This window comes from Dicentrarchus labrax, unplaced genomic scaffold (genome assembly GCF_905237075.1).
Source record: "Dicentrarchus labrax unplaced genomic scaffold, dlabrax2021, whole genome shotgun sequence".
In the NCBI taxonomy this organism is placed as follows: Eukaryota; Metazoa; Chordata; class Actinopteri; family Moronidae; genus Dicentrarchus; species Dicentrarchus labrax.
The window spans coordinates 7,062,074-7,084,185 of NW_026136705.1; the positions used below are offsets into that span (position 1 = coordinate 7,062,074).

The following is a 22,112-nucleotide window of genomic DNA, read 5'->3' on the forward strand; positions in this document are numbered from 1 at the left end:
TCTGCCTTTTAACAGGCAGTTTTTCCTTGCCCTTGTCGCCAAGTCCTTGCTCATGGTGGTACTGCTGGGTCTCTGTAAATAATGTTATAAAGAGTTCGGTCTAGACCTGCTCTATTTGAAAAGTGTCCTGAGATAACTTCTGTTATGAATTGGTGCTATACAAATAAAATTTAATTGAATTGAATTTAAATATAGGCTCTTATTATATTTCTACTTCCAGTTTTTATTTTTATCCTTACTTTTACTTATGTATACACCTATACGCCCATTCTCATTCACAGGCTGTCAAATAACAACACAAGCAGTGTTCAGTTCTTTCCAATCTGCAATTTCACTGCTAGACATCACTAAATCCTACACACTCACTTCTTTTAACATCCCCATTGCACACCATATTGTAGCTATAAACATATATATGTATATATATATATATATATATATATATATATATATATATATATATATATATATTAGTATAGATATATAGTATATTTTAGGTGCTTGAATTGTACCCTTAATACCTTACTACATCTTTATAGTGCGTACTGCAATTCACATTTTTGAGTGATTATGTACAAACCGTAAGGGTTTTAAGATAAATATTTATATACTGGCTTCCAGGGCATGTATTAACTGTTTTGGTACATGTACAGAATGTTTAAAACAACTTATAGATGTATTTCAATCAACATCTGATTATATATAATTAAAACCTTGTTATATTATATCATGAACTCTATACACAAGTTATGAATTAATCATAGGAGGTTAGAACTGTTGATAAAATGTCCCTATATCTGAACTACTATAGTGTTTTCATTTTTATATTTACAACTTAAAGATGAATACAGAATATGCTTCTGTATAAACAGGCAATAAGTCTACTGACACCTGAACTGAACTCCAGACCCCTATATGTCTTTGTGTGTTCCTTCTATCCCTGTCAGGAATACACAAAAAGCATAAAGACAAAAGTCCTCACTGCACTGTAAACCCGGATAAGTTGAGTTTACTTAAAAAATTTGAGGAAACCGGTTGCCCTAAGAAAATTAAGTAATGTTTCATGAAAATTTTAAGTTCAATGCACTAACCTCCAAGTTGATTTAACTTAAAATCATTTGTAATATAAATGTATTTGCTAATTTATTCCACTTAAAATGTAAAGCTCAATGCACTTATCTCCAAGTTGATTTAACTTAAAATCATTTGTAATATTAATTTCATTGCTCATTTATTCCACTTAAAATTGAAAGCCCAATGCACTAACCTCCAAGTTGATTTCACTTGAAATCACTTGTAATGTTAATTTACCCAATTACTCCACCTAGTATCTTAAGAGTAAAAAACAAAATTACATTTCATTAAAGTGTTTTAAACCAGAAATTCTAAATTAAGAAAATAAAAAGCAAAACACAAAAGTACATTCTTTTCATGTTTTATTTTAACTTGGGGCACAGGAAACATTTTTAAACCATATTATTTGTTCTTGGTTGACCCTGGCGGTATATAACATATTTTAGAAGGGAAAGAAGACTGCCTCTTCTCTGTTAACTTCTGCTGCTCTCTACATGCACGAATTGGAAAGTGGAACCACAACTTTAGCTTTGATGTGCACAATGCCAGTGTCTTCCATGCTCCCACTATGACAGGATTGCTGGAGGACTACAAGGACCCTAAGTCCTGCTAATAATAAAACCACAATAAAACCATAAAACATGCCTAGCAAGACGGATGGAACCAAACTGCTAGATCAGTACAAATACCATCATCTGATCATCATCAGAAAGACAGTGGAAATACTTAAAAATATATAACAAACAGTGCAAAACAGTAAACATGGCATTTAAGACATGCAACAGCACCAAGCACTGGTATTTGGAACAGTGGTATATTTCAGAACCCTGTTTTAGACAGAGAGTTGATTTTTCAGTGTTTGGATTTTTGGTGCTGAATGAACTGGAAGGTGTTTTTCATGCATTTAGGGTAATCTAAGTGCAAGGCATAAATCAGTCCAAAAAGATCACAGAAGGCCTGTGGTAGGTTGGCCAGCTCCTCCATGACACCCCTCCAACACGATGCCTACTCTGGATGGGTTGAGCTGAGGATTTTCGTCAATGCAGAGGATTCCCACTCGCATCTGACTGTACAAGTCCTTGTCACTTGCGTCCTGACAGAAAGAAACAGACAAGGAGAATAAATATAACTTCTCAAACTAACAAAACACAACAAAGTTAGCCATTAGAAATTAGTAAACACGGCTTCCTACCGCCTCCTACGTCACATCCGCCTTCTTCTTCGCTTGGCAAAGTAGTGGCGAATCGCTACTGTGCAGCGGAAGATGTCAGCCTCCGTGTAGGGGGACCCGAGGTATATGTACACATAAATGCGAAATCTAAAGTAATAAAAACCGACTTGTTTCATAGGGTGACTATATAGCACTAACAACATAGTTATATGTATTATTTTACATTTCTGTTAATAAATCACCATAAATATTACACACTGGACCTTTAATCACTAAAAAACAATGCACCTGCATCATTTACAACAAATGTAGTTACTTACAGGGAAGGTTTAGAAGAATTCAGAGGGATCATCCCCGAAGATGACTGGCAGTCCCCGAAGACAAAGGCACCTTATGTCTGTTGACTGCGTGGTCTGCAAGATAGTGGACATAGCTAAATCACATATAGTTATTAAATACATTCCATGACTTCCCCACAGTTTTTAATTACTTTTAGGGCTGTCAAAGTAACATGTTAAATTAATTATAAAATAATGCAGATTAATCAGACTGCATCCATGAGGAGAATCAGGAAACTTCAGCTCACTCTCCAGGAGAGTAGATGGAAAGACAAAAACAAAAAAAACAAAAAAATATCAGTTGAAAATATTTATATATTATATTTAACTGCTGTAAACTGCAATTTCCATTAGCTTCCGAGCTAACGGGTCTCTAGCAAGTGGAAATATCCATATTACTGGTTAAAACAACGTTTGTACTGCTCACAAACAGCCACTGCAGATAAATCTATGGACTATGGAGAGAAAATGTCTTTAACTGGTTAAAATGTTGTTCCTCTACTCTGGAACTAAAATGTGACGAACGTTAGCGTATAATCTTAACTGATTAATTTTTCACCCTCAAACAACCAACTGACACACAGTGGTAACTCTAAAATCAAATATTAAAACACAGTGTGGTCGCTCACTCACCAGATCCAGTCGTCCTGTCGATAGGCTAACCGGGCCAACAGGTGAACACAAATGCGGGAGAAATGGTGGAGACTGCCAGAATAATCGGAAAAATTAATTCAAACTTCAAATTAATATAACCTATACATTTTGCTTAGATATAACGTGCAATAGAATATTAAAGTTAATTGCTGTCCATGTAGAGTGACTATAGCACAAACCCTGATAATAAGTCAATATTTTTGTAGTTTTAGGGAATGTAGGTTACTCATGCAGCAACAAGTCTGGGACAAAATAAAGCTTTAAACCGTCTCAGCACGTTTGATAACGTGAATCTCCACTGGTATGCTATCAATGTCTTTGTAACACTCTGAAAAATATTAAAATACAACACATCTGTTTTGTAGCATCCATGTTGTTCCCACATTATTTCCCACAAAGTCGGAAAAATTACTTCCCAACTCAGGAGTGCCGAAACTTCCAATACAAATGAATGCAGCACTAATCATCAAGATTCAAATTCTGTTGTGACGAGAAATAAAGAGGCGTGGTCATGACCAAAACTTATGAATTCCAGCCCATTAAACTTAAAATTATTCACATATTATATTGCTATCAAATTTAAGTATATTCTACTTCTAATTAGTAGAATATACTGACATTTGATAGTAATGCAATCAAACTTAAATGTATTGATTACATTGCACTTGATTGTTTGATTAGATAGGAAATCCGGGCTAACAGTGTGGTAGTCTCAGCCATAGCCATAGACTTTAGTAGACAGGACATGATATACACACTCTGCAAGCCTCACTGTGGTTATAAATCAGAAATGTGGGCTACTATTAAGTACCACGAGTCAGCATGCCATCATTTGCCGTTAAAAGAGCGACCCCATCCGCCTTCAGCTGTGCCCATGCAACTGTCCTTATGGTTTCAAAATATAGACAGTAGCTGTGGGCAGTCGAACCTATTTGAATCACAGTTTGTGGGTAGAACCAAAGTCAAAGTCACACTGAATCAGCGGGACAGGCTGTGAGGCCTTTTAGAGTGTGAGTAATAGTTCTGACACCTACATAGTCTGCTATCTCTTTCTGGGAGCAACTGTACCCATCATTAAAATAAACACTATACGCACCCATCATCTAAGCTCAAAAAGCACAGTCTATTTGACATCCGTCAGCTCAGTAACTAGATATAGGAAGAAGTTTGTATATAAGTTTGAAAATTTTGAGATGAGCTCTGGCTCTGTCATTTTGTTGTTTGTTTTGGGTTGCTTTGCATGTTCCTTTTTACATTTTGTTACAAATGCTATTCTTATTTGTTTCATCTTGTCCACCTGATGTCTCGAATTACATATGGTCTAGGTCTTCGTATAAGCCCCCTTGGCTTCCTTCCTCCACAGCACATATTAATTCAGTTTACAGCATGTCAAACTAAATATAATTAATTATAATTTTTTTCCAGCTATCGGACAAAAACGCAGTACACAAATGTGTACCTGTTTCTCACACAGTACAGACAGACAGACACTTTCTTGTCTTTACGGGGCTGGTCACTTTCCTCTGGGTTGCTACAAACAGTACACTGGGCAACATAATTCCATTAATCAAATCTTTTCAGTGAATTAGTTCTTCAGGCAAGTTTTCACCTTCCTCTCAGATAAGCGTGAGCCATTGCAGTTACAAACGCTTCCCGACCAATGGTTGACTGCACTTATTGTAGCAACTTGCAAAAGCTAATAGGGTCCCTTCGTCAAACAACACATTGATCTAGTATTTTTTTAAGTCAGGTGTCTGAATTGCTGTAACTAACCCAGTATTTAAAGCTGATACTGAGACACATATAAAATAATGTCAGGTAGAGTGATTTGCAGTATACTATTGGCTACACCTTGGGAAGAGGCAACGTTTTATAACATAAATCCAGGTCCCTGTTTGTTCTCTATAATCTAAATAATTAAATCCAGCAAAATAAATGTTGCTTGCAAAACTGCAAGAGTGTGAGACTCCTGTCACAAAATATCTGCCTCAGTAGAAAAGTACCGCTATCAGCACTGCCTTCCATACATGCACCATCATCTCGTCCCAGTCCTTGATTATGTATATGAATGACTGGATCTCCTGCTGTTTCTATATCACGCTTCTCATATAAATTAGACTGGTGGGTCTCATCACCAAGCATAATATTGTATAGCATGTATAACACAAAGGTGAGCTTTGTCATATTAATTGCCAAAACCTGTCATTAACAGCATTGGCCCTCTCATATTCTAAACAGTGTAGATGGCAACTGTAGAATTGGCTCTATAGGTTACAGGTTTATACTGTACTAATGGCTGTTTTTATGCATTTCAGATAATCCTATTATTCTATGTTATGGAAGGATGGTAAATCTCTTGCATGTTTTAAGAAAAAAAACCTTTCCTTCATCATCACAGCCTAATAAGGTGATACAGTTAAGGTGTAAGGTGAGTGTTGTTGAGAGGCTAAGAGAGATTGAGAGCTCTAAGAAAAGGGTGTGTGTCTAAACTACAGACACCCTTTCATGGGAAGTGTTCAGTAGATACAGTGTGATACATTCTGCTGGTGTTTGGAACTGGCTGAGAGCCCAACCCCACTCTCTACCCCTGCCTATATCTTTCTTGTGGGCATCAAGTCTTTAGAGAGCAGGTTACATGATCATAGGACAAGGATTGGATTCTAGCACGGGATACTTTGGCATCCTCTGTCTGGCTGGGACATGGCTCATCCTCACCCTTCGGGTGCCATATTGAGCTCTACAATCATGGGAATCCGTCTATGTTTACTGTGTGTCAAGCGCAGGGGTCCGGCAGGTCCAAGGTGGAGTCAAGGTGCAATCCCACAGACACTAAAACTAAAATCCAGCTCCTGCTCGCTTGACTTTGAGCGTCTTACGATTGCATGCTGTCTATTGTGCCTTCACTATGTGTTCATTTTCTCTGTCTGCATGCCACTACAGTCAGGTACAGACGGAACTGCATGGTGTTCTGTGCACCGGACCGGGTACCTGGACGCTGTGGGCAAGGTGAACCATTAAAAAGTCCTATGGAACACATTTTATTCCACCAGACATGGCTCTGTAATGCTGTTTGGGTCCGTCCCCCACACGGCTTCATGTTCCACCGGAAGGGTTTCAGAAACAGATGGTTTTGCCAGATTGAAACTTGAGAAAACGCGAACGCCCCTATTTAAAGACAGTGTTTGGTTTGTCCTTTCTGAGCAACTGTAAAATCATGGTAGTTCAACATGTCAGACGAGATGTAGAAGAAGGCCCACTCTCTCTGTAGATAATTCTTTTTACTATTCTTATTTTCAGGTGATTATACCCATGAACACATACCTAATTTAAATGCAATAGGTAATGCAAGAGTCTTAGACCAATATTCCAAAAGGACAACCTATCTTCACATTTTCTCTCATTGTTTAGTATCCCCCTCCTCCTGTTCCTGTGTGTTATCTGCTCTGCTACGTAGCAATTCACTCTCAGCTTCCCTGCTTTAGAGAACTGCATGACACTGGGGTGAAAGAAAAAAAGGAAGAAGCGTTGCTACATACCCTGCACAGCAGGCAACCATATTTTCAACAAACCCTTCTTTAAGACACAGGAGGCTACTGGTCCATCATGACTAAAACCATCCGTCACCTCAACAGCTTATTACCAAGAGGTGTCACCACTCTTAAACAGCCCTCCAAAGATTCCTCCTAACCTTCCACAAACCCTGAAAATCGAATTTCTTTCTTTAATGCCTATCGTGATGTGTCTTGAGGCATTTTATTTTTCATTATAAGAAGGTTTTACAAACTGCTCCCCTTCTCCACCTCAATTATATTCATCTGATATGACTCTTCAATGTACCTATACTGTAGCAACACATAGCAGTTTCATATACTATTCCCACCTTTCTTGTTTGTAAGTAGTAAGACAGGACGAGAGTCAGTAAAGAGGGCAAGGGGAAGGGATGATGTTTTGTCTGCTGCTAATATACAGCATTAGATAATACTGTATACATACAAGACAGTGCAGTGTAGTGCAGTAATTAAAAGTCCCACCCTTGCAATTTTCCTAACACTTCCATGCTGATGACACCCAGCTATTCTTCTTCCCCCGCACACCATCTGTCACTCGTCAACCTGGACTAGACTGAACCAGCGTTCCCTCAAGGAAGCTGTTTTTTCTTTAGATACAGCCAGCCAGTTTAGTCCAGTGGTGCCCAGCCTAGGGGTTCAGTCCCTCCTACGGGTTGTCAGATAAATAAAAAGGATTGTGAAATGATTAATGGGAAAAGAATTAGTTATAATTTTTTGGACATTTCTGTAATCTTTGCTTTCTTGTAAAATAACAGATTTTACCCATTTGTGCCACATTTGAATGAATCTATTTGACAGGGTTAAAGCAACATTATAAGATTTGGTATCTGTTGCAATTTGGCAATCCTGTTTCTGAGTGCAATACCACAGTGGTAAATATGGACAGCTGTACACAGGAATTTGTTATGATTACATTTCTTATGATCAAAAATTGGACATAGCTAGCCAGCTAATATTACTTACTAGTCCAAAAGCAAGATGGCCAGCTCGCTGTCTGTCTGCAGTCTTATATTTCACAAAGCCCTCACCAACAACTAAAAAACAGTCATAGATTTACGCTTGTAGTTTAGCTTCTTCTGTTGTCCTCTTAGATCTCTTCGCCTCTGCCATTAGCTATGTCCATACAAGCTGCTGGGCCTGGTTACACTGCTGGCTCATGCAGCTCTGGTTCCAACAAGACACCAACGCTGCTCTCCATACTAGGCCTAAAAAACTCCTCCTCCCAGTGGTCCAAGTCCAGTTAAGTCAATTCAATTCAGTTCAATTTTATTTGTATAGCGCCAATTCATAACAGAAGTTATCTCAGGACACTTTTCAAATACAGCAGGTCTAGACCGAACTCTTTAAAACATTAATTACAGAGACCCAACAGTACCACCATGAGCAAGCACTTGGCGACAAAGGCAAGGAAAAACTGCCTGTTAAAAGGCAGAAACCTAGGACAGATCCTTCGGCTCTAGGTGGGTGGTCGTCTGTCTCGACCAGTTGGGGTGAGAAAAGAGAGAGAGAGAGAGAGAGAGACAGACAGGTGCACAGCAACAACAGTATTGGCAATGGCAATCTAGCAGGACCATGGCAGGAGGATCCACCAGGATCGATAAGAACCTGCGAGACGAGAAAGCACAAGAACTCTGGGGAAGAAGTGAAATTAGTAACATGCATTAATGTAAAGTTACTTTACTGTCCATCAAGACACTCCCAGAGAGTTGAGGCGGAGCAGCCAGAAAGCATCAGAGGGAAAACCAAAAAACATTTTTTACATAAAATATGATCCAGTTTCACCAAAATTGAAGAGAAGTCAACAATGCTGCAACCAAATACTATTATTTTCTAAGAGGTCAAAAGCCATATCACCACTTTACCCCTTCAATCTTGTCAATATGTGTTTTTTATGGCCTATTGTATGTTTTTTTTTTTTTATGTAAAATCTTAATCTGAAAAGTACAACATTATATTAAGTATAGTAAGTAACATAAAATGATAATACTTAAAAAAGGTACAAGTCCCTGAAAAGTAAATTTCTACCACCAATGCCATCCCCATTGAGAATAAATCACAATATTGTGGCATTGCCACCTCAGACAACAAGGAACCTTGCTGTGACCCTGAATAATGAACTTCTAACCTGTTCTCATTCCAGGTTAATACAATACCATTGGTTTGTCAAGCCCGACAGTGTCTCAATAGACCCTTTGGTAAAATGACAAACCGGTTATCCAGTATTAAACATCCAGAGCAACTGTTCCAGCTGTCCACCCATATGTTAACCCACCCACAGCTATATTCAATATGCTTGTGAAACAAAAGGCAAAAATGCCAAGAACAGAAAACTGCAATAGAGATCTAGAACTTGAGTTAGGTTTCAGAATTTTGGAATTTTGGCTTTCAAAGACTTCAAGGTCTTTGTTAAAAAAAAGGCATCAGTACCCTTGCAAATACTAAGTGTTACATGCTCAGAAATAAACATAACTTTTGGATAGAATAGGAAATGAGGCCTGCTTTTTGACATTTTACAGCCTTAATGACACATTTTCAAAACAAGTTAAATGGAAGGATGGATACTGTAGTTGGAGCTGCAATACACATTTGTGAAATGATTTTTGTTTGATCTTGAATGTGCCAGTGGTTAGAGGAAGAGAACGATTCTGCTGATGTCTAGTTGTGATTCTGTTTTGGCTCTGCAGTAAATGTCATGTTTCCTGCTTTTATCTTAGATATGGATCTTGGAGATGAGTCACAACAACCACATACTGTACAGAGTTTGTACAGGAATATGATGACTGTCTCTGACAAAGAAGCATCTGGGATTTTTAATGACTTTTCACAAGAGGAAACAGATTCTCAGCCTACAGCATGTTTTGTTTTCAGATTCATTCTGTCAGTGCCAGTTATATATAGTGGGTTGGTTTATATGTTCATCTGCAGCTATAAAAAGCTGTCTGTCTCTTCTGTCATACTATATGCCTAAAAGGATTTTCGATCTGTCATCAACTCGTAACTACAAGTCCCATAGTTTTATTTTTGTATTTTAATCTTGTACTTAAACCTGCAGTAACCACTTTGGGGCAGGGGGAAACAAGTTGTGAAGATATCACCCTTTTTAATTCCGAGTCATTTCATGTCCAATTATCACTCTCTTTTACCTGTGTTTCAGGTCTCCACCTACTCCTGAGGCAAATATCTGGGTCTTAGCTGATAAATGTTCCACTATATTCTTGGGGCATGAATCACTTTCATTGCGATGTGATATTATATTAATTCTTTGGACAACGATAAGATATTTACCGATATCGATATGAATTTGATTTGATTTGTTTCAGGGGCCTGTAATCGATGTGAGCTATAATCATTTATGCCCATCTGTGATGACCTGGGACAGAGAACGTACTGTGAAGTGTGTAGGAAAAACTACATTGGCCGTTAAACTTGCAAAAGGCCCTATCTACAGCCAGTGTTTGGTTTGTCCGTTCTGAGCTACTGTAGAAACATGAGGATTTGACATGGCGGACTCCACAGAATTCATCCCGCAGCATCTGTAGATAAAAAGGGCTAATTTTAGGGTAACAGAAACCGGACCTTTAACACAATCAGTTACAGTCATATCATCTCACAATAAATATATTGCTGAATTCCTCCAGACATTTCCCGATATTTATTTTATCTCATAACAGCATTGTTTGCATATGCATGTTCCAAGTTTATATTTCCACGCAATAAAAATGAAGCTACAAAACAAGGTTTTCTCCTTGTATCGATATATAAATCCAGATCAATGTATCGTTACACCCCTACTATGTTCATCAGCTGGTCTCTAACTGTGCTGTCTGCTGTTTGCTGACAGTAAGTGTACAGTGAGTCTTTAACGTTTCACTGAAAACAGCTGCCTGCTGCAACCAAAACAGAACTACGAGAGTGGTGAAAGTGAACCAAAACAGTAATGGTGACAAGAGCTGCAGATTCAGCTAATAATTCTCTGTAGGTCCATCACTACAAACATCTCTTTTTTGTCACATTCTTTTCACTCTCTGTTTGTCCTGTCTTGTTTCTTCTTGGTTACAAGCCTGCCGTTCATGTCAGCTCAATTTTAAAGATAATAACTGAGAGGAGAATTTTCTTTGTTGCTTTAAATACAATTAAAATAATTATTCTAAAAAGTTGGTTCCAACTTTGATTCAATCAATTCTTGGACTACTTCCTCTAGTATTTTACAATAACAGCACTTGGAAAGTTTGATGGTGCTAATCCTATACTTGATTATTGGTCCTGTGCTTTTACATTTACCAAGAACTCGATATACATTTTATCTGAAATTAGTTCTCTTCCAACACAGGGATTCCCAAACCTTTCATATCAATAGATGCACATTAGACCAGAGTACCCCAATTTAAGAGGATTTTGTCTTTGAAAATAAAGTTTTCATACAACAGTAATCAAACTATGATCACTGTAAATTACAATGAATAAGAAAAAAACTATTTTTTGAAGTTGAAAAGTTAAAATTTAAAATATTATATTCCTCCTATTGCTGGGGACCCCCTACAACTCACTCAAGGAACCCTGTTGTAACAGATGTCTGTGTTTTGTCTGACATATGGCCGTAAAATCTGTGAAGTGCTTGAATTATTATAGTTTTGGCAGTTCCTTCAGTTTGCACTGTGTTATTATCACAATGTTGTTATTATTATTATTATTATTATTAGTAGTAGTAGTAGGTGTATATTTTACTCCACAGTCATGTAAAATGATAAAATGTATATTTTTCTGGTGCCAGTTCTGGTGTCAGTAATTAGCCCAGTGTATTTAGGCCAGAACGCCTTGCGCGCACAGTCAAGAGTTCAAACACAACTGTGGTCCACTGCACAGAGAGCAGATCTGCATCATCAGCTCATTTGAGTTGAACCTGCTAGCTGGCAGTAAACTCTCTCTCATTCATCATAGTGTTTACTAATTAGTTGGCAGGTCAGGGATTTCCTCAACTGAGGAGTCAACACATCCATTCTTCCATTTTACTCCAAGTGATCCCATAGTGTCCACCTACATCAGTCCCTCCACATCAGATGAGGGCTGCTGATGCTACCTTTGGCAACAATGAACATCTGACACAGCTGACCATGCCAGTGCTGGGCTAGTTACTCAAAAAATGTAACTTATTTCTCATCATTCTTTTACAAAGTAATATCATTACTTACCTATTACTCCCTGTGAACAGTAATTAGTTACCCTACTAGTTACATTACTTTTCTGCTTCTCACGAAATTGGTAATTGTGCCCCTCCAGTTTTGTCTGTTAAAGGGGACATATTATACAAATTGAACTTTTTCTAATGTTTGTGCACACATATTTGGGTATTTGGGTGGCCTACCAACACAGAAACTGTGAAAAAAAATCTACTCAGTCCTTCTTTAGTAGGCTGGCCATTCTCAGAAGACCTCAGCTCAAACGCTCCGTTCAGACTTTGCTCCCCTTCCTACGTAAGAAGGGGATTCATTTACATAGCACCACCTGCCCTCTGACTAACCACTGCCCATGGGCAGCAACTGATTTCTCAAAGCTCATGGACAGACACGCACCGTCTGTCACCCAACGTCACACTTGGAAGCTATATGTTTTTCTCTGGACCTGGCATTAACATGCTGTGCAGCTAATGTTGCTAACATTGTAATCACACAGGCTGGGCCGATGTCAATATGTAATGTGTATGTAATATGAGGGACAGTCAGAAGCTGTGTGACCATTAAGCCTTGTGAGAAGCTAAAAAAATCCCAGGAGTAGTAGGTTTGATTCTGTGTAACTTTCTACTGCTGTGTTAACGTTAGCCCAGCTAGCTAGCTGCAGGCCCTCTTCTCTGTCCAGGTGTGTGTGTGTGTGTGTGTGTGTGTTTTGCTGTATGTAAGTTCACTTGATAAATGAGCAATGGAGTTAACAATAGAGCTGCAGTGAGAGAAATGGTCAAACTGCAGGAATTCATTTGTTGGTCAGATTGTGTAGTTTGATTAGCTACCAAAATACCCGCAGTAAGTTATTGTTGTTGTTTTTCGTGCTTCTTGTGTAACTTTCTACCGACGTGCTAACCAGCTAGCTCTAGCTTTGTTGTAAATTCTCTGGAGGTAATGATAGAGCTACCAGAGCCCGTCTACGGAGAGCCTGGCCACTCTCTATTAAGTCCCATTGTACTGAATTTTGGTTGCAGTTCCACCAGAGTTCCACTGGGGGCGATCGCCCATGAGTGCAAAATGAATGGGAGTCTATTGAACCAGTCGGCTAAATTTGTCTCTTTCACATGATTGTCGTTGAGAAATCTCAGATTTGATTGTAGTTTTTGCAAGTTCAACATGGGTTATAGGTTGAAAGTTGAATGAACGAGTACTTATGTCCTTTCGATTTCTTACAGGTGGAGTTGTTGTTGCCCATAACATGCTAGCATTCTGCTAATGAACGCTGATTGGTCAATGAAGGACTGATTACGACCAGAGATCCCGCTTGATGGCATCGTGGCATCCGAAGCGGGAATATGAATATTTCGGCGTGGGGTTTAAAACAGCAAAACAAAAACTCTTTCTAGCCCGTGTATTGACAGGGAGAGCCTAACCTGTGTCAGCTGTGTTGTCGATGCCTCGAGAGAAAAGGAAGTGCCGAGCGTGGAAGCACAAAGTGACTCAAGGCTTCCCGTAAAGCAGTATCTCTGGCTGTACGATGTGTGTGACGTCATTGACATTATAAAATACTTTTTAACCCCTTCAGACCCCCATTATGTTCCAAGGTTGTGAAAAATATAATAATGACTTTTTCCCATCCTTAATGCAACCAGAAATGAGAATCAACTCTTTAATTGTTATTTTTTTTTGTCCATTTCAATGGACATTGGGTCCAAACAGCTGTTAAAATACCAACATCATATGACAACATCATACCTATTTTTTTGTCTTATTAACATTGACATCACATGGAACATGAACTTGAACAGTTCAAATTATGTTTTTTTTTGTGAGGTCCAAACAGTTTTAAAATATAACATCATAGATTTTTTTTTTTTTTTTTTTTGGTTGGTTACAATTAACCAACAAAAACATCACAATTCTGTCACTTTAGCCTCATTTTCTGTGGGCAAATTTGAAACAATTTCTCTGTGACACAAAACAGAAGTAGCAATTTGCACTTTGTTGCTTCATTTTTTGCATCGTAATTTGGCATGTGGTCCAGCATGTCGGTCTGCACCTCTTGAATGGGCCGTTTTTCCATGACAGTGCTATGTCACCATACTGTTCCTGAGTATGTAAGGGCCCTAAACTTTGTATTCATTTAATTTATTTATTTATTTATTTTAAATCTTATATGTGATATGTTTATACTAAAACATGACTATTTTTCAATATGACATTCACTGACTTTCTACACTCACCAACTCTTGGAAATCTATCAGCATCTCCATCTTCCTCATCGCTTCCAAGAATGTCAATATCAGAGATATTTCCATTGTCTATCAGTTCAAGGACTTCCAGGGCTGTTTATTCTGCATATGGAATATTTTCAACTGATTATCAACTCATTCACTTGTTCTGATTTACTGTTTTTATAGTAATAAGGTCATTCATCAATACTGGCGAATTGAGTTCAGTAACATGGTTTCTGACCCAGTGTCCATTCTAATGGACAGCGATATTTGAAATCCTGTGTAAGAACTTGCACTGAAACATGTGATATTACACTTCTATTCATACATTCCATCTTTCAGTATTATATCAAAACTATGAAATTGTGGCACAAATATCTATAAATGTGAATAAAACTGTTGAAAATGATCCTGGAGGAGCACCTGAACACAGCTACCGTTTTTAAGGGCAGTCAAAGACGATACAGAACCAGCTGTTGGACTGCATGCTGTCAGTGCTCAAGGATTACATCCTGGAGGAAGTAAAGAGTGCTGATTGTATCACCATTCAAGCCGACGGGACGACTGACGTTTCCACCCACTGCCAGCTGGTGCTTGTGCTACGCTACATCGATGCTAACAGTAATTCAATAAAAGGGTCATTGAGAGGTTTGCCACTCAGAAGTACAAATAAGATCACAGACACACACACATACATATACACAGCATACATTTTACATATACGCAGCACTGACCACATGTTTCTTTGTATATAGCTGACCTTAGAAAGTCTTAATAGTGTGTTTGCTAATATTACTGTAGATATGTTGTTTTGTATCAATGAATTGTTGCAGTTCTGGAGCACATTAACAATTAGTTACATTTAGTTTGATCATAAAATACTGTTTGCTATTGTGTTGCCTATTTATTACCAATGGCACCATTTCATGCTCAACAGTGCAGCTGGACCCTCCCCCACAAGGGGGCACTGGTGTAACAGTCAACAGCCTTTCCAAAAGATGTTATGTGTAGAAACAGTCAATTGTTTACAAGTTCAGTTTCAAATGCAAATGAAAGGCTTGTGTTTGTGCAATATGATGTTTATGTTTTTGTGTAAGAATGCCTCAACCCTTTAATATTGGCATTATATAATTACTGACTATTTCTGAGCACTGGTGTCCTGCAGTTTGTGTTAAATTGTATTGCGATGGTTACAGAAACAAAAAAGAATGGCACAGCCCCACCGAGAATATTTTTCCCCAGCCGCCACTGTAAGATTGTGTGACTTGGATTAGCACAAATCAAAAACAGTCAGCAACTGTGTGACTGTAAAGCCACATCAGGAGCCAACAAAACACCATGAGTGAGTTAGTGGTTTGGATGCCGCTGATTATTGTTCATGCTAACGTTATCTCAGCTAGCGTTAGCTTTGTTGTTACTCTGAAGCCGTTCTTCTGCTCCGCTCAGGTGTGTGTGTTGATGAACGTAAATGAACTTGATTGACGTGTAACACTAGAGCTACAGTGAGAGAGAAATAGTCAAACTGCAGGCATTCATTAGTTTAGTATTATTGTGTAACTTTGATTAGCACCCAGCAGCTGGGGTTGATCACTAGGTTGTTTTTGTGGAGTCAAACCGCGACTAATAAAAGTTTTCTGATCCGTTTATTTATCATTACTGAAGTACTGCTATTACTGACGATATAAGTGCAGGTCCAGTGTAACATCTCATACTCATATCATCTCCTATTGTATTATAAACACTGAGGCTCACTGCTAAATGTCTGTTATTGCACCGGGAACTTGTTCCAACATCAGTTACAGTCAGTAAATGTCCTGTGTGTGTATCTGCTGCCATTAGATAGACATTGTGTTGGTAACCTCAGACTGTTTCAACAACACATCACTACAGTTAGCTGCAACCAGGAACCACCAGAGACACTGCTTTATTGTTTTAGATTATAACCTAGGACTTAGTATATTATACTGTATTATATTATACTGTATATTATATGCTGTCTTACAAGTAACACTGTATCTGCCATGTTTACAGGTGATCTGAGTGAGCTGATGAAGCTCAGGTGTTCCTGGACCCATCAGAGGACAGAGACAGCTGCAGCATCAGGACAGTCTGGGTATCCAAAGGAAGACTGATGAAGATGAACACTGACTGCAGAGCTCCATTACCAGCTCACACTTCAATATACTAGAAACCATAAACCTTGATGGAGGACATGATCTACACAGTTTACATGAATGTTATAGCTTTGTTAATTGCAACATACACACAATTTATATTTCTGTGTAACTGGAATATGAATGAAACATGAATAAAATGTTTTAATATTTTTTTTAGTTTTGGTAATTTTTATATCAATAACATGTTATTTCACAGACGATTTCCTGCATGTACAAGAGTTGAAAACCTGTAGTAAATGACTGTAACAACAAGTAAATAATATATAATATAAATGATACAGTAATATAAATGCTACAATGTGCAGTATATAGACAGTATTTTGAATTGCAGCTTTTACAAATATCTGAAGGTTAACTTTGGTAATAATTGTCTGACAAAAACATTTGGATGCGGTACATGTTGAACAGGATAAAGTATTCCAGGCATTATGGTAAGTTTCCATGGTCTCAGTAAATTATAAGGTCTGGTCTCAGCCTTATAAGATGAATATTTTGAGTTTTCTGCTTGCTTGCGAACTACTTCAGGTTGATGGGTGGCGTGTCCTGTTAAGTCACACTATCCTAAATAGTAGTTTATGGTTGTTATGACAATAGAAATACCTTAAAACTTAAATTCAAAGTATTGTCCCAATAAGACACAGCCCCCCTCTTCTAGCCTGGTGTGGCACAGGTTTTGACAAATAAAAGCAGTCTCAATTAGAGGCCTGGTCTGGATTTTATAGAAGATCTCTGAATGTATAAAACCTCTCAAAACCACTGGGTTTCCCACTTGAGTAAGTTTTCAGTTGCTTAGCTTTTTCCGGACTAATTTCAGTAATATCCATACTACTTTAAATCAACAATATGAAAGTATTTGTGTTTTGTGCAAAAGGAATTAAAAGGCCTGTCCTATATAGAGGCCAGTTCCAAATAATGGCAGGTTAAGTTTAGTGATTGAAGCAAAAAAACTCTAACAGAGCCTGACACTGACGACATGTACGTCTTAAGCCTAGATCTGAACAAAGATTCGTAATGAGACGAGTTGCAACGGGCCAGTCTGCAACATTTTGAAAACCTGCCAGTTTACACCAATGCAACTAGATGAGACGGTGTGTCATCTCAATAGCAATGACTCTGTACTGCTGTTCTAATTACAGGCTTTTCAGGCTTTTTCTGTAGCTGAATATAATTTGTAGCGTTTTAAAATATGAATGATGACAGGGATAATGAGTTACTTGCTACAGTTGCATTTAGTTGTACGGATGAAATGGCAAAACATTTGGAGGCGTCCATCGGTGCTCTTTATTTGAATACATTTTAAAGCTTGTGTCACACAGACATGGCTGTTCCTCAAACAAACTGATGAAGTGATCCTCTTTGTCCTTTGTCCAAAACTGCCATTTCCACAAGCTGACAGTTCGTTGCTACTGCTTTTTTGTAAATATTGTAGTGAAATAAACATCTCCAGTTTATGAAAGAGAAATTAAGTGTAGGCCTAAAGAAAGTTCATATTCACATAATGTACATGTGAATAGGGAGTTGAAGAGACAGAAGGTCAGTGAACAAGGTTTGTTTTGGTCAAGAGGCAATTCAAAGCAGAAGGAGTGGCACTTAACAAAATGTCTGAAAGGTGATAATTATTTAAAAGTGCTTTTCAAGACACTGAGTTTTCCACCATAACTATTGACTACTCTGTTTTGGTTGCTCTAAATAAAGAATGGTTCATTATCTTCCCTCTGAAATCCACTGGGATGTATCGATGGAAACTCTGTTATGCTGGCAAGTGAGCAATGCTGTCTCCTCACTGGGCATAAATACAGTATTGATTAGCCATTCTACACAGCTTTCACTGTCATTTTTCTACCCCGCTCGCCATGAAGAATTAGTGGACAGTAATCACTCTGCATCCTGCAGGCAGGAGCATCCACCATTAGAGATGGGCCAGTATGGAACCCAATAAATCATACTCACACACTCACACCAGATCCACCTGTCACCATGAAGGATTCAGCAAGTAGAGCGTGGAAATATTGCCTTTGTTATTTGTTGCTCTAAAAATCAGGTCAGGCAGTCTCTTTTTTTTTTTTTTTTTTTCTTTTGATACAGTGTGATTTTAGGCACCATGGCTCAGCCAGTTTTCTCCAGTTTACAGCTATTCGAATCTCAGACACAGATCCAATATTTGGACCCTGTGTTTGATATTTTATCACAAGTTACTAGAATTGGACAGTTTCTTGGGATTTCCAAAGAGGGCTACAGCTTGCTATGCAGGCTGCACAACTTGTAAATCGAGTCCATGTCACAGCTTAAACCAACAGGGAGATGAGACCTTAGTCTGTTCGTACCAAGACAGGGATGCTAGCATTCACATGAATAAGTCCTACACAAAAGGGGCTTTGACATTCTCAGTCAGGTAGATGTGAGAACTAGAATCCAAAGCATTTTTTTCTTACAAAACCAGTAAGTAAGTGAGAAACATTTGGTTTTTTAAGATCCCTCCACTTCAAAATGGGTTCTTATTGTATATGCTCTAAAATGTCAGACCTAGACTTTAATGACTTATATCTGTGCAAAGTTCACTGGAGAGGTGTTTTCACATTCCTCTACTGAAGGTGGAGATGTCTGCAAACTGTCCTTAAACCTGTAGTTGTAGCCCTAGCAAGCTAGATTTGGTATGCAACAAATTGAAAAGCCAATTGCTGTCTATGTAAATCCAGCCGGCAAAGAAACCATAAACCTCACACTGTACTGTCAGTACAGAGAGCGAGAGTTAGCACTAGTATAGTGAAAGTTTTGACAGCTAATGCAGTGCCCTTTTTGGATGTAAACTGGACCCTCAAGCTTCCACTATCAATTACAACCACGTAACAATGTGAACACAATGTAACATCATAACAGATATTACATGTTCCACAACTACAATGCTATGTCACCCACTGCCACCTACAAGCTAAAAAACAACTTAAATAAAAGACAGTAACTCCACTTTCCCCATCCATCCATCACTCTGGTCCAGATGAAGATATCTGGTCAACTGCTACCCAGATTGCCATGACATTTGGTCTTTTTGGTAATTTTTGTAGTCCCTAATAATTAATTCCCAAGCACGTAATCACAAGCGTGGGGGAATGCAGGGGTCCCATTCGACCCAACATGTAAAATATGGACATTCCGTGACCAATACTGTTAAAGAGAAAACTAATTTCTCATGTGAGGTTTCCAACTACCCCCAACCCTGGTGCCCCCTACGACAGATAGGCAATTACAAGAGATTTACTTGAATTCATTAGTCTGAAAGGTTGTTACCTACACTTGTTTGTTGATTGTGAGAGATTAGCAGCCCTTTGTAGCAGTTTTAATGTGATTACTATATAGGTCACAATGAGGTCGCACTCCATTTCCAGGCTGGGATTAGTTCGACTGCACTGATGCAAATGAGGGCTGACTTGACCAGGGGGGTCACCCCATGATCAAATACCACAGATAAAATGATATAAAGCAATACAGAGAGATAATATATATAGTATACACACTCAGAAATCGACTTCAGGAAACTATAATATAATATAAAAACACAGATCACATGCAGAGAAACTGATAAGCTACGGGCTAACCTCCAGAATGTGGATATAAATCTCTTTTAATGAAGTCCAAGTCCAATTTGAGGATAAAATATATTGTCTGTCATTGCCCCTCAGAACATTGATCTGACGCTCATATTGGCAGGACAACATCATTTGTCAAAACCATTAAAACGCTTTTCAGATCTCTGACTCCTTTGGGTTTTTGGGCTTTGGCCCAAAAACGACTTTTTAAGGTTGGGAGAGATCATGGTTCAGGTTCAAAATAACTATATGGCTAGGGTTAGGAAACTATATTAAAAAAAAGGGTTAAAAGAAACTTAGTAAAAAAAATTATTCAAGTAGGAAATGAATAATGATCAGCCATGTCAAAGTCAGACATTTCGGTAAAATTCTTGGTAACCCATCCATCCATCCCAAAAAAGCATTTTGGAAAATTCATTGAGGACAAGTGATGCTGTCATTTTTCTTGGGAGGACTGACTCGTTTTATTATCTCTGTCATGATGAAGACCCTGTGAAGTTGAAACTGGTCTGCCTTTTAAACCACTGATATGCCTGATTAAATAAAGGCTTCTAATATCTAGTAATCTCCTTTGTCTGCTTTAATGTTAGAAGTACGTACCTATGTGTGGTCACTGTTGAAACTAGAACAAATATCCAAGTGGGCACAAGGCTTATAGCAAAGGGGGGTGCCAAATTACTGGCAAGTAAAACCAGCTCCCCAGGACAAAAAAGTATTGAAAAACCCCACAAATATAGCGTGTTCTCGCCACTTCCCTAATAATCTGACTAAACTGTTTTTGTTAGCTTAGAATGATCTACAGACGCTGCAGGTCGCCTTCCGTGATGGTCGCCTTCCGTAGAGGCTGCCATGTTGGACTGTCTAGAGTAGCCTAGAAGGGAAGAACCAAACACTGGCTGTAGATAGGGCTGTTGTTTCTCATGCTCGGAAAAGGAGGGTGAAACAAATGAGTTGCTATTTGCAATCACACCGCTAGATGCCCCTAAATCCTACACTGGACCTGTAAACTAGCATACAGCCAATGACACTTGCTTTATATGCAGGTAAAGTATACCACATAGTGTCTGTCATGCTCACCACCTGTCACAATTTAGCATCAACTGAAGCTTATTTGTAAGACCAAAATAATGAGGTGATTTATGTGTCTCAGCATTTGCCTCACTTTTGACATTTTGTCATTAAATCTGATGTGAAAATGCAACCTTGCATTGCAAACATGTCACATATGGTACATTACTATACATGCTTTTAGTTTTAAATAGAAATGGTTTATATAAAGTTAGGTTCTGGAAATAGCTTAAGAGTTGTTCCATGTTGTTACACACTCAGGCTGCAACCTTTAACTCCCAAAGCTGCTCCTCCTTTCATCCTCTCCCACCTCATTTTCTCTGTTGCACTGACAGTAATCTTCATGTCGTCATGTGCTGTCCTGGTCAGGCAGGAGATGAGAGAAGCTGCTTAAAAACATCCCTCGGTGGAAGATACACAGGTATATCCTGTCTACTTTCTGATGTGCCAGTTTCCACAACTTTCAGTGTCTAGCTCGTGATCCCCTTATAGCAACATTATGTAAGATTTGGTATATGTTGTGATTTTGTTACATTACTTATGATCAAAAACTAGCGAGTCGACAACTTTGCTAACACAGCCAAACATCATGCAAGTGCAACGACATAAGACATAGCAAGCCAGCTAATATTACTGACGATAACAGCAAGAAGGCCAGTCTGTCCACAGCTCTCACCAAGGACAAAAAGCCAGTCTGAAAACAAAACATGATTCTTATTTTCAGGTTATTACACACTAATTGTAATAACTAAAATCCTAATCATAAAATCTTAAATCCTTCATAATGTTACACACTGGACTTTTAATTCCCTGAGTTAAACGTGAAAATATTTTTGGTCAACACAGCCACACAGCCACAAAACTGTAAATGTCTGCAGTTTTAATGAGTGGATTGTGCTGCTGGAGGCTGTACAAACAGACACTCTCTTGTGTTGACAGCTAGTTAGTTAGTTAGTTAGTGTTAGGGTCTGCAAGGGTAGAGAGTGCTTTAGTTTTTTGTTTGACTTGTTTTTTTTTTAAGCATTTCAAATCTTCCATAGTTCTTACAGAACTACCACACTAACAGACTCACACCCTAAAATGTACA

General features: G+C 38.4%; 1 protein-coding gene and 1 long non-coding RNA gene across 3 annotated transcripts in view; both read right to left on the reverse strand.

The window, feature by feature from the left end:
* The window catches only part of opcml (opioid binding protein/cell adhesion molecule-like), a 337,114-nt gene that overhangs the window by 239,045 nt on the left and 75,957 nt on the right, over positions 1–22,112 (reverse strand). The window lies entirely within an intron of this gene.
* LOC127364254 (uncharacterized) lies at positions 1,420–3,248 on the reverse strand. The gene is made up of 3 exons (XR_007884992.1): positions 3,217–3,248; positions 2,566–2,658; positions 1,420–2,167 (listed from the first exon to the last, which is right to left on the reverse strand). It is a non-coding gene; the product is annotated as an uncharacterized LOC127364254 (long non-coding RNA).